The sequence below is a fragment of the Copidosoma floridanum genome, unplaced genomic scaffold (genome assembly GCF_036245765.1).
Source record: "Copidosoma floridanum isolate Cflo_tuat_1 unplaced genomic scaffold, Cflo_Japanese_pri ptg000007l, whole genome shotgun sequence".
In the NCBI taxonomy this organism is placed as follows: domain Eukaryota; kingdom Metazoa; phylum Arthropoda; class Insecta; order Hymenoptera; family Encyrtidae; genus Copidosoma; species Copidosoma floridanum.
The window spans coordinates 13560798-13571837 of NW_028321884.1; positions in this window are offsets into that span (position 1 = coordinate 13560798).

Consider the following 11040-nt stretch of genomic DNA (forward strand, 5'->3'; position numbering starts at 1 on the left):
CGCGTGGTGTGCGTATGTGCGCTCGTGCGAATTTTAATGGCTGAATTGCCTTCCTCTTCTTCACTGCTGTCTTATGTCCACTGTTTTATACATTCCACGCGGTGGAGCTGCTGCGATGTTGTGCTTGGGCTTTCTTATACGGTTTAACATGTTGTTTTATGAGGAAGGCTCAAAGTGCGAGGGATGTGCGGAGTTGCACGGGAAAAGTTAAAACGATTAACACGGCCGAGTGTTCCAAGCTGCGGAAATTTTGATTATACCACGTATTAACGGTCGTACGGATTGTTGTTTCCACTATATATAACTGGCATTGATACCTGTAATATTCCTAATAAAAGTAAAATTGACTATCGTCTGTCATTTAAGTAAGTGACGGGAAATTAACCTTTTGGCAATATGCGCCAACTAATGTCACGGCAATTTTTCCCTTTTTCATTGCACAATAAATTTTCTTAATTTTACACGATTGTTGTATTCATGAACATTTATAACTTCATATTTTACTGGAAATGGGTGAGCTACATGTCTTGAGCGTTGTAGCGAAAACAGTGGATTTGCTGTTATTACAATGCTCCAAGTGTTTTCCCTTTGACAAAACAATTTCAACGTTACATGACGGGACCAACTTGGACCACACTTATTATGCGTTCAAAATTATTTTCACATCTTGAATTATCATCAAATTTTCACATCATTATCACTTTAAGGCATCGACAATGTTTGTGCTTAAAAAAATATTGCTAAATTAAAAAAAAAAAAAAAAAAAAAAAAACATCTAATAATACTAGCAAATAACTTTTGGACACGGTAAAGCTGTTATAGTTGTCTACCTATCCAGGGCGATACTTAGCAAGTCCAGCAGAAATATTTGAACGAATAGCCACGTGTAGGGAATCCAGTTCGCGTGATGTTCTCAATGTCAATAAAAAAATGTTAACAATCACTCCAAAATGATGACCAGCAGATCTGAAAAGATGTATAGTAACACAGGGACCAACTAATGAAATCGAATCACCGGCAACAAAGTAATCTTAAATTCATTTTAGGAAGCTCAGTAGGTCCATTAAATGAAGAAACTGCTCGCAATCACGTGAACCATGTAACAATTAATATCCACGTGCAAAACTGTTTAAGCCCAATGGAATTCATCTCTGAAAACCATATATAAGCGGACAAAAACCAACTGAACGACGTTACACCATATCAGGAAAAAAAAAACCCCCGGAAACCTGATGTATTTTTCAAAACAGCCGTACTTTTTTACAATCAAACTTACATAAAGTACCACGGTCGTCGCCGACCTTTCGCGCGCCAAGTGGACTCATTATATTCCACGCGATAGTGAAAAAATCACCGCCACGCATCCTCGATTTGTCACGTGTTATGCGTCCCGGTCGAAATTCCCCCCGCGCAACTTCAAAAATAAGCCGAAGCACGCGCGCTGATTCGACTACGCCCACACTTAACCCCGGCTATTTATCTCTCTCTCTCTCTCTTAGCTTTTTTCTCCCGATCTCTTGCTCGAGCATGCAAAACTTCGCATACGAAGTGCCCGAGTACATCCTTTTCCTGTCGACGTTAAATTTGTCGCTTGAATTTCTTCTTCTTCGTGTATTTTTTTCTTTTTTTTTAATTTGTTTTTTCTCCCCTCGAAAGAATAACCCTCGAGGAAACGAAGCCAGCATCATGAGAAGCCAACGTATACACACACGTGCGCGAGGACAGCAGCAGCAACGTGGTATCTACCATCTGGTATAAATCAACTCAATGCTCTGTACGGAGCAGCCTCCCTTAAATCCATATTGCATCTCTCTCTCTCACGGGCGCGTTTTCTGACTCCAAGTGCCCGCAAAATACATACATACGTATACACAATCTCCGAGAGATGTGTACGTGTATTTTTGACTTTGTCGATTTTGAGTGCATGTATACACGAGAGAGAGAGGAGCAGAGCTTATATCTGCCGTGGCATCTCGGGGATTATTAATTCAATTGCTCGCGTGTGTATGCACGTATATATATATATACGAGTCCCTTATTTTTGTGAATGTCTTTTGTTTTGTTTTTCACGAGCTCGTGTGTGTACATTACATCGGTAAATAGCATGGGGGAAGGGGGGGGAGCGGCAGAGGTGTATCAGCGATTTTCCACTCCACCGTGAACATTAACGCCTCCGCTCTTTCGGGGGATCTTTCCTTCTCCGAGCTCCCATAGGCCAGGATAATCGAATTTCACGTAATGGCTTCGGGGATCGCTGCTAGGATAGAGCGAGGTTTTGTTTTCAGTGGTGCACTTGCTGTGTTTATATTTATTTTTATAGGTTCAACTGTTACACTGGGGTACTTTGTACTTTTGCTGGGGGAAAAAAGGGTTATTGCTTGTTTTTACTCTTTCTTAAAAATATTTTGTTGAGTCGAGTCGTGAAGCCTCTTTTGATCGGTTAAAGGCTTATTTAGAGGTATGATGCGATACATTTAAAACTTACAGGGAAGATAAATAAAACAGCTACTTGGTTCATACACAGATGGATGTAACTTAAAAAATCTAATCTACCGCGTTCGGGAATTGGCTCGCAGAGTACGCAAAGGGCAGATCTAATTAATTTACCAACTCCACCGTAAATAGTAACGTTGCTAAACAGTGGAGAAACTGTAAAAGTACTTCTTTCAGTTGAATTCTTATTCTTATACTTGAAATTACTAAGGTAAAGAAACGTATTTTATAACTAAATCTATTACAGGTCAACGACAATGTGAAAGTTAAGAATTATCTTTTTTTACTCAAATGATTGCATGTATGGATTTAGCGACTTCACAAAAATACACTTGTCTGTTTTTACTTAAAATACTTTGCGAGTTTTGGCCCCGTCGATAGATTTTTCAAAAATAATTTACACCGTTAACTCCAGTTTTCTCATTATTGATAGCTACTTCATTTGATCGGCTAGTCAGTGTTACCGATACGGTAAACCTATATATAAATGAATTTGTTGTTGTATCGCTACTTCTTTGGAGATAACTAATCAATTCCGTATAAAGTTATCTTAAAATATTGATAAAATCTGATAAAAAGTAATAAAACGTCATGCAATTGTTATCAAAAAGATATAACAAATAAGAAACTGTTGAGCGCAAAGGCCATTCAGAAAAATAATCCACGCATATAATATACCCTCGTTCACAATGCAGTATACACATAGACACGACCGCAGGAAGGTTAAATCTCACTCACGGATCGAGAAAAAGAGAGAATATAATAAACATCGGGACCACGAAGGGGCGAGGTGGAATAAAGAAAGCTGGTCGAAAAAACAAAGAAAAAAAAAAAAAAAAAACCAAGGGTATACTGGTACGCGATGAAAGAGAGAGTTCAGAGGCTCTCGGGCAGCTGAACACGTATATATATGGGAATACACATCGCAAAGCCCTCCCTCCCTTCTCTCTCTCACGCGCGCGCGAAAGGGATCGCGTCTCTAAGGTGTATATTTTGCACTTTCGAGATATCTCGATAGTGCGGACCGTGCGTAGGTATGCACACACACACACACACGAGTGCACGCTCTCTTATTTTTCCTCCTCGCAGTTCCTCCTTCGAGGCAGGCCAGCTCCGTACTTTTGCTGGAGAGATCCTTCCCCTCGGATCAGACAAGCCCCGGCCGTGCTCACGTGCACCGGTGTATTATATGTACTCCGGCATCACGGGCGTAACAAAGGAGTGTGCATCACCCTCCCTTTTCTCGTGGAACTTGCCTGATCCCTCCACCTCCTCTTCTTCTTTGCCTCTCACCACTTTATTCCTTCGCGGTCTTTTTCTCTCTCTCTCTCTCCGGCTCCACACGTTTCTTTTTCGCGCTACGCTCTCCACCTCGCCCGAGAGCCCCACAGCTATTTGCGAAGCGATACCTGCAACGCGCGAACGGAAGACGATGCGGTGAAAACAATAACACCATTTGTAGAAAATGATGGCGTGCCTTGATACAGGCAGCCGTGCAGTTGGCAAAATTTTAAATTCCTTGGGTGCCCTTTGCGAGTGAAAAGTACTCGGGTAGAAAATCGCGGTAATGACCGATTCTTACCCACGTAGTCACTTTGTGGGGGATCCTTATAGCTTCTCCAGATTTATCGGGTCCCACGATCCGGAAGGAATCGGACCCTGTAAATTGATGTACCGAACAGCGAAATTTAGTTTATTACTGCTGGACGAATCCAGCTTGCACTGGCTGCCAGCGAGATAGTCCTGCTCGGCTGGGAGTGTAGGGACACGGTAGCGGTCCGTGGCTGGAAAAGTAGATTCATCGCAAACTCCGGGGGCGAGGGCGCGAAAAGCCTTATGACTCATGATTGCGCATCTTCTCTTCTTTTTGTTCTTGCGCCTTGCTTGTCCGGCTTTTGTGGTACTTTTGCGCTCCTTTTGCCGGATAGGAGATCATACACGTGATGGTCTCCGATTATTGAGGCAAGGTGTGTTTGGTTTGGCTGTGTGGTTTCTAAGGATTTCATATGCTCTTGGTGAAATTGATGCAAGGATTATGCGTGAATGGCGGACACTTGTATTTATAAGTCCAGAAAATAAGGATATTTTATAAATAATACTAAGCAATATACAATGAAAAATAATAATTCTAATTCTCCAATGAGTTATATCCACTACACTCAAGCCTTGCTAGAGCAACTTCTGGGAACAAATATAATTCCATGAGAATGTAGATTGCCTGTGCGAAATCAAAAGAAATCAATTAATCCACAGACACAGAGAGGCCGGAATAAGGTGGGAGATGTCAAAAAAATCATGATGCAAAGATGGCCAAGCCTCGGGTGTATAGTACATCTGAAATGGGTTCTGCCTACGCTACTCTTCGTGTGTGCCCACATATCACGAGAGCGGCTCAATCGGTATACGATGACTGCGAGTGATTGCGCCGAGATGTTTCCAAGGATACGTATCTGCCGCCGCGGGACAGATTATCTAATAAAGCGGTGTAGGGGTTTCGCATCAGACTTTGCGAGCCTCTTCCGCGTCCAACAACCGTGTAAGTGAATTTTGACGATGCTCTGTTTTCTATCTAACTCTCTTCCGCGTGATTATCAATCGCGATGCGTTCATGAATTATTTAATCATATCTCGTGCAAGTCAGACGCTGCTTCTACCTTTTTTTTTCTTTTTTTTTTTTTTTCGCATTTTCCATGTGAAATCTTGTGAAGTAAAATAAATTGGTTAAAGTTGCCGGCCACCGATGGGTCAATTCTATATACCGTTCTTTGAGACTGAGTGTTCAGGTGACGTCTAGATTTTACCTTCCACAACTTGTACGGGGTTAATGGTGAGTCATTTCCACCTGACGTTCTATTTACGATGAATTATTGAGACCAGTAAGGTTAATGATGTTTAATTCGAAGTATGTCTATTTAATCGTTAACAATTTTGGTCACCCAAAGTTTGTTTTCAACATTTTTAGGTATTTCAACAGGCAGCTTGTTTGTGACCTCAAGAAATTTATTTATTTGTTTGGAGTCATGAACAGTGGGTTACAAACAGTGTAGTGTCTATAGTTGCTTTGAAATGGTGGCATTTACTTTTAGGGATTTACTGTAAAAATACAAGGGAATCCAAAGAATGTATTTGAATTGGCTCTGTCATTGATGTTCTTTGGAGATAACGTGTACCTGTTTTATTCAAACTTTTCTGGATTATTCTACTCTAATAGTTGAATCTCTGTCACGAACTAAGTCCAATCAAACGAATCAGATAGATAACACCCTCCCGGTGGATAATCGAGGAAAAAAGATGCAATTGCAGGGTATAAAGAGTAAAAAAAATAGAGACACGATGTTTAGTTTCCTATACACGCCAGAAGTTTGTAGTGGCATGGTTACACTCTGCGCTGGGTTGCCACGTGGAAGCTGGCGGCAAGCCAGGGAGCCCGGAAAAGAATACCCCCGTATTAAAAAGCAGAAACGTCCTCCTACGTCTTCCCAATCCTAGTGCCCTTCGCCCCTCACCCACCACTGTTTTTGCCTCGGTTTTTGCCCCATCTAGTCGTCGCATTTGCGTGGTTTGTGCATTCGTTTCCCTCCCATGGTAAAGGAGAAAAATAGGACCCGCACGGGGAAAGGAAAAACGAAGCAACAACGCAGAGGTAGAGGAGAAGCAGACAGAAAAAGTCGGATGGTAATGCCAAAACGCCCGATAATGCGCAAGCCAAGTTTCTCTCTCCCGGTTTTGTGTGTAACCCCCTCCACCTACGGCCGCGTTGCTTTGTCGAAACGTCTGCAATGCTGTTATACATATATATATATTTGTGCGCGATTCGAGAAACGGTCTAAGCGAGCGATAAGGGGATGGGACTTGCTATCGGCCGTTTCACCACTAAATGGAACCGAAGTTTATCCAAGCGAATACGTCGTGTTTACTATATTTGCACAATTGTGCTTGCATGTGTGGATGAATTGCAAATTTTAGATTAAGTATCTGAATTCTGGATTATGAACGACGTCAAATAAACGACAATATTAATCAATGAAGACGTTTTTTTTTAATGAACTAAAAATAGTAATGTTTGTAATGTTTCAGAGTTGTTGACATTCATCACTTTTTTTTTTTTTTTTTTTTAGACCAACAGAAAACGCAGGAATGAGATTCCCAGCACAGTCAGAGGCAATGAAAGGCTCTGTACGAAAATGGAAGTCTCAAAAAGTGCGGGTCGTAAAAAAGACGGGCTTTGCATCGTGAGATAAGCTATAAGATTCTGATCTCTGTTAAGCTTCTTTAGAGAAACGTCATTTTCATAATCACAGCACTTGATACTCTTTTAATATCGGTTTGCAAACATTATTAGACAAGTCACTTAAAGATGAGATCGCCAGCCTTCGGTTTATTTTTTCCAAAGGTTTTATTTTCTGTAAGATTGTCCAATTAACCCAGTGATATCGCTTGTGGTTATCGGAGTCTTGGCTCTCCTTGCTGCTTGTACGTAATAAAATATTGTAGCATCTCTTTAGCAGTTTATTATTTTACTGATTAAATTTTATACAACTTTCATTCCAAACCGTTCATTTAAAATTATTAATTAAATAAATTACCAAAATTAAGATGATAATCACAACTTTTTCCCATCGGGATCAGTTGGATCAGAATAGCCTGTGACTCGGCACTGAAGAGAAAAATTTCGACAAAAAGGCTCCAGGTTTCCAAAACAACGAAAATCCACCTCTCATGGGTTGGTAATAAAACAAAACGTTGACTGGTGAATTGACTTTTCTTCCTCTCTTTTTTAACCATTTCCCTCGCTTTTTGATCGACCGAAATATCAGTCTCCCCCCGAAAAGAGAGTAAATCAAGACGAAAAAATGAAAAAGATCGGCCTTTTATTTTCGTCCACCGGCCGCATCGCTGCTTTTAGAACGTTTTTCCGTCCCACGTTATATCCATGTAGACGAGAATCTAATGGCTGGCAGAGGAAATCGCAGCCAAGAAATCGACCAGCGGGGCTTTTATGCTCCCATCGCCAGTGCACCACATACAGATACGATGATCGCAGATGGGTTGACCAGCGAGTTGCCACCGACCCGAGAGCCGAGCTGTGAAATATTTATGGTCATTCTTAGAGCACCTAACAATGGCGTCCCCCGTCTATTGCACGTCATTTATGAGTCTTGCGGCTCACGATAAAGTTAAAAAATAATTATTCACTTTAATCCAAGTGTCCATAAGGATGGTCTTTTAAGGTAATTCCTTGGTCGCGTTAAAAGGTAATTTTTTTTATCTTCCACGACTTGTGGCACTAGCACTATTATGACCACTTATACAAAGAATAGAATTTTAATTCCATGGACAATATTGATAAATTTTATTTTAGTAAAACATCGTAAAGGTCAAACGTGTGAGAAGTAGCTGGTGCACAATTTTCTGCTTATAAGACTTCTCATGTTCTTTAAGATTGACCTTCTAGGTAATAGTCAGAACATACACTTTGCAGTAAAACGTTTTATGTCCCATGGGGGTCTGCTCATGGACTCAGAGATTATTTGTTACACATAAGTTAATTTTTAATAAAATTGAATTGACTTTATAGTCCGGTAGCTGAAGCAATCAATAAGGAACAAATCGGAGATAGCGTCCAAACTTTGCAGATCGCTTCGTATTATGGTCTGTAAACATGGAAAAATAGTTTTGTCCAACCAAACCACGGGCTTCAATTGTTATTAAACAATTAGTAAAAATTTACCATTTTTTTTCTTAGTTTTTCTCATATAACTTTTTTTGTGGCTGTCGGATTGCAAAAATAGCTAAAGATATTTTGTTCGTTATTTAATTATCTACCGATCTGTGTAGGTTAGATCATTGGAAGACTTTTTTTCGCGAAGTTATATTGCAAAAAAGTGCAAAAATCGTCGTTATAAATTGTCATTTTAAAACATCCATAACTTTTATAATGTTTAATGAAAATGCTTCAAAATTTAGTATTCGATAGCTCTTATAGAGATCTTAAGCCATGCCCAAGGCTTTTCTTGTATTATGAAAAATAACGTAAATAAACTATAATTAATTAAAAAATTCATTTAATTGTCCTGATCGTTAAAATTGAGCTAGACTGAAACTTTAAAATGGATTTTATTTAAAATACAAAGGACTTCAATATTGTAAAAAAAAAAATAAATTTTTTTTTTCAATTTTTACCCCGATTTTTTACAAAATTTAATTTTGCAATATTAACAAATTAACATTACTCGATCATTTTTTATTGTGGAGAAGTAAAACTAGTTTCATCTAATAGTGTATATTTTTACACAAATTTACAAAAAAAAATTTTCACGATACGATATTTTTAACTATAGTTATTAACAATTTAGTGTTTTTTGCAATTGTTTAATTTCTATCGGTTTTTTCTATTTGAAAAAAATATTATAGTATCTACATAGCATCTGTTGTTGTAATATATGACTTACAGATTTTTTAACAAATAATTGACAGTTAGAAAAAATTACTTATTTATACAGTTTTACGTGCGATAACGGCCTGTGTACGGCGGATTGCATGTTTCAGGCGTTTCCATACCATTTCGAAAAATCATATTATTTGATCTTTTACTTTTATTATTGTTTTGTAATAACTAAAAATACATAAACATACATTTTTATACAAAATTTATTATGTGAATGCAAGAAAATACGATGTACATGATATTTGTTGCATAAATTTTTTATAAAATACTATTTCTTATATTTTACGTTTTTTTGTCACTGGTGTGTGATCACTATCACTCTCGGTGTCACCTTCTATCATCGGTGTCATCGGCGAACAAGATGTCATCAGAATCGTCTTCTAATACTAATTCACTCATCTGGATTTGAATTTGCTCATGCTCTACGTTCTAAATACTGTATATGTCGTTATCATCTTCATCTTCACTAAGAGACACTATTCTGTCTTCCATGTTAGCACAATTTTTACCTTCACAGTATTTACACACGTCTGAGCAATGGATTCCATTGTTCTCTATTCGTACGCAGTAAAATTGAAAGGTAGGGATTCTCAAATACGTTCAAAAAGAAAATTATCGTTCACATGCGTCGACGCCTGAAACATGCAATCCACCGTACACAGGCCGTTATCGCACGTAAAACTGTATAAATAAGTAATTTTTTCTAACTGTCAATTATTTGTTAAAAAATCTGTAAGTCATATATTACAACAACAGATGCTATGTAGATACTATAATATTTTTTTCAAATAGAAAAAACCGATAGAAATTAAACAATTGCAAAAAACACTAAATTGTTAATAACTATAGTTAAAAACATCGTATCGTGAAAATTTTTTTTTGTAAATTTGTGTAAAAATATACACTATTAGATGAAACTAGTTTTACTTCTCCACAATAAAAAATGATCGAGTAATGTTAATTTGTTAATATTGCAAAATTAAATTTTGTAAAAAATCGGGGTAAAAATTGAAAAAAAAAATTTATTTTTTTTTTTACAATATTGAAGTCCTTTGTATTTTGAATAAAATCCATTTTAAAGTTTCAGTCTAGCTCAATTTTAACGATCAGGACAATTAAATGAATTTTTTAATTAATTATAGTTTATTTACGTTATTTTTCATAATACAAGAAAAGCCTTGGGCATGGCTTAAGATCTCTATAAGAGCTATCGAATACTAAATTTTGAAGCATTTTCATTAAACATTATAAAAGTTATGGATGTTTCAAAATGACAATTTATAACGACGATTTTTGCACTTTTTTGCAATATAACTTCGCGAAAAAAAGTCTTCCAATGATCTAACCTACACAGATCGGTAGACAATTAAATAACGAACAAAATATCTTTAGCTATTTTTGCAATCCGACAGCCACAAAAAAAGTTATATGAGAAAAACTAAGAAAAAAAATGGTAAATTTTTACTAATTGTTTAATAACAATTGAAGCCCGTGGTTTGGTTGGACAAAACTATTTTTCCATGTTTACAGACCATAATACGAAGCGATCTGCAAAGTTTGGACGCTATCTCCGATTTGTTCCTTATTGGCTATTTTTTGATGCTTCAGCTACCGGACTATTAATTTAGAGAGAAACTACATGGTTGGAAAATTAAACCGATCAAGCTTTTTGAATTATTGACGTTTTCATCAATCCTTTAAGATATTTAGAATATTTTTGTAACTTGCAAGCTCATGAGCTAGCTATTTTGTTGAAATAATTTCTAAATTCACAAATATTCACGTTTATAGTTAGGTGAAGGTCTTTTTGAACCCTCTAAGTTGAATTATATTACACTAAATTCCCTTTGTGTAGCAATACTTACAATAAGTACTTTTTGTTCACATGTGGTATAGAAATATATAGAAGCACCCTTATTAGGCACCTCAATTTATTTAACAACTCGTTATCTAATCAAACAGTATTATGTTTTACACTAGCTGTACAAAAACAGATACTTAAAACCGTCGCTAATAGTATGCAACTTCTCATCGACCGGTCCAAAAATCAAAATTCAGTGCCAATCAAGCCCTTATGGCCCAGCGTTGCGTCACAACAT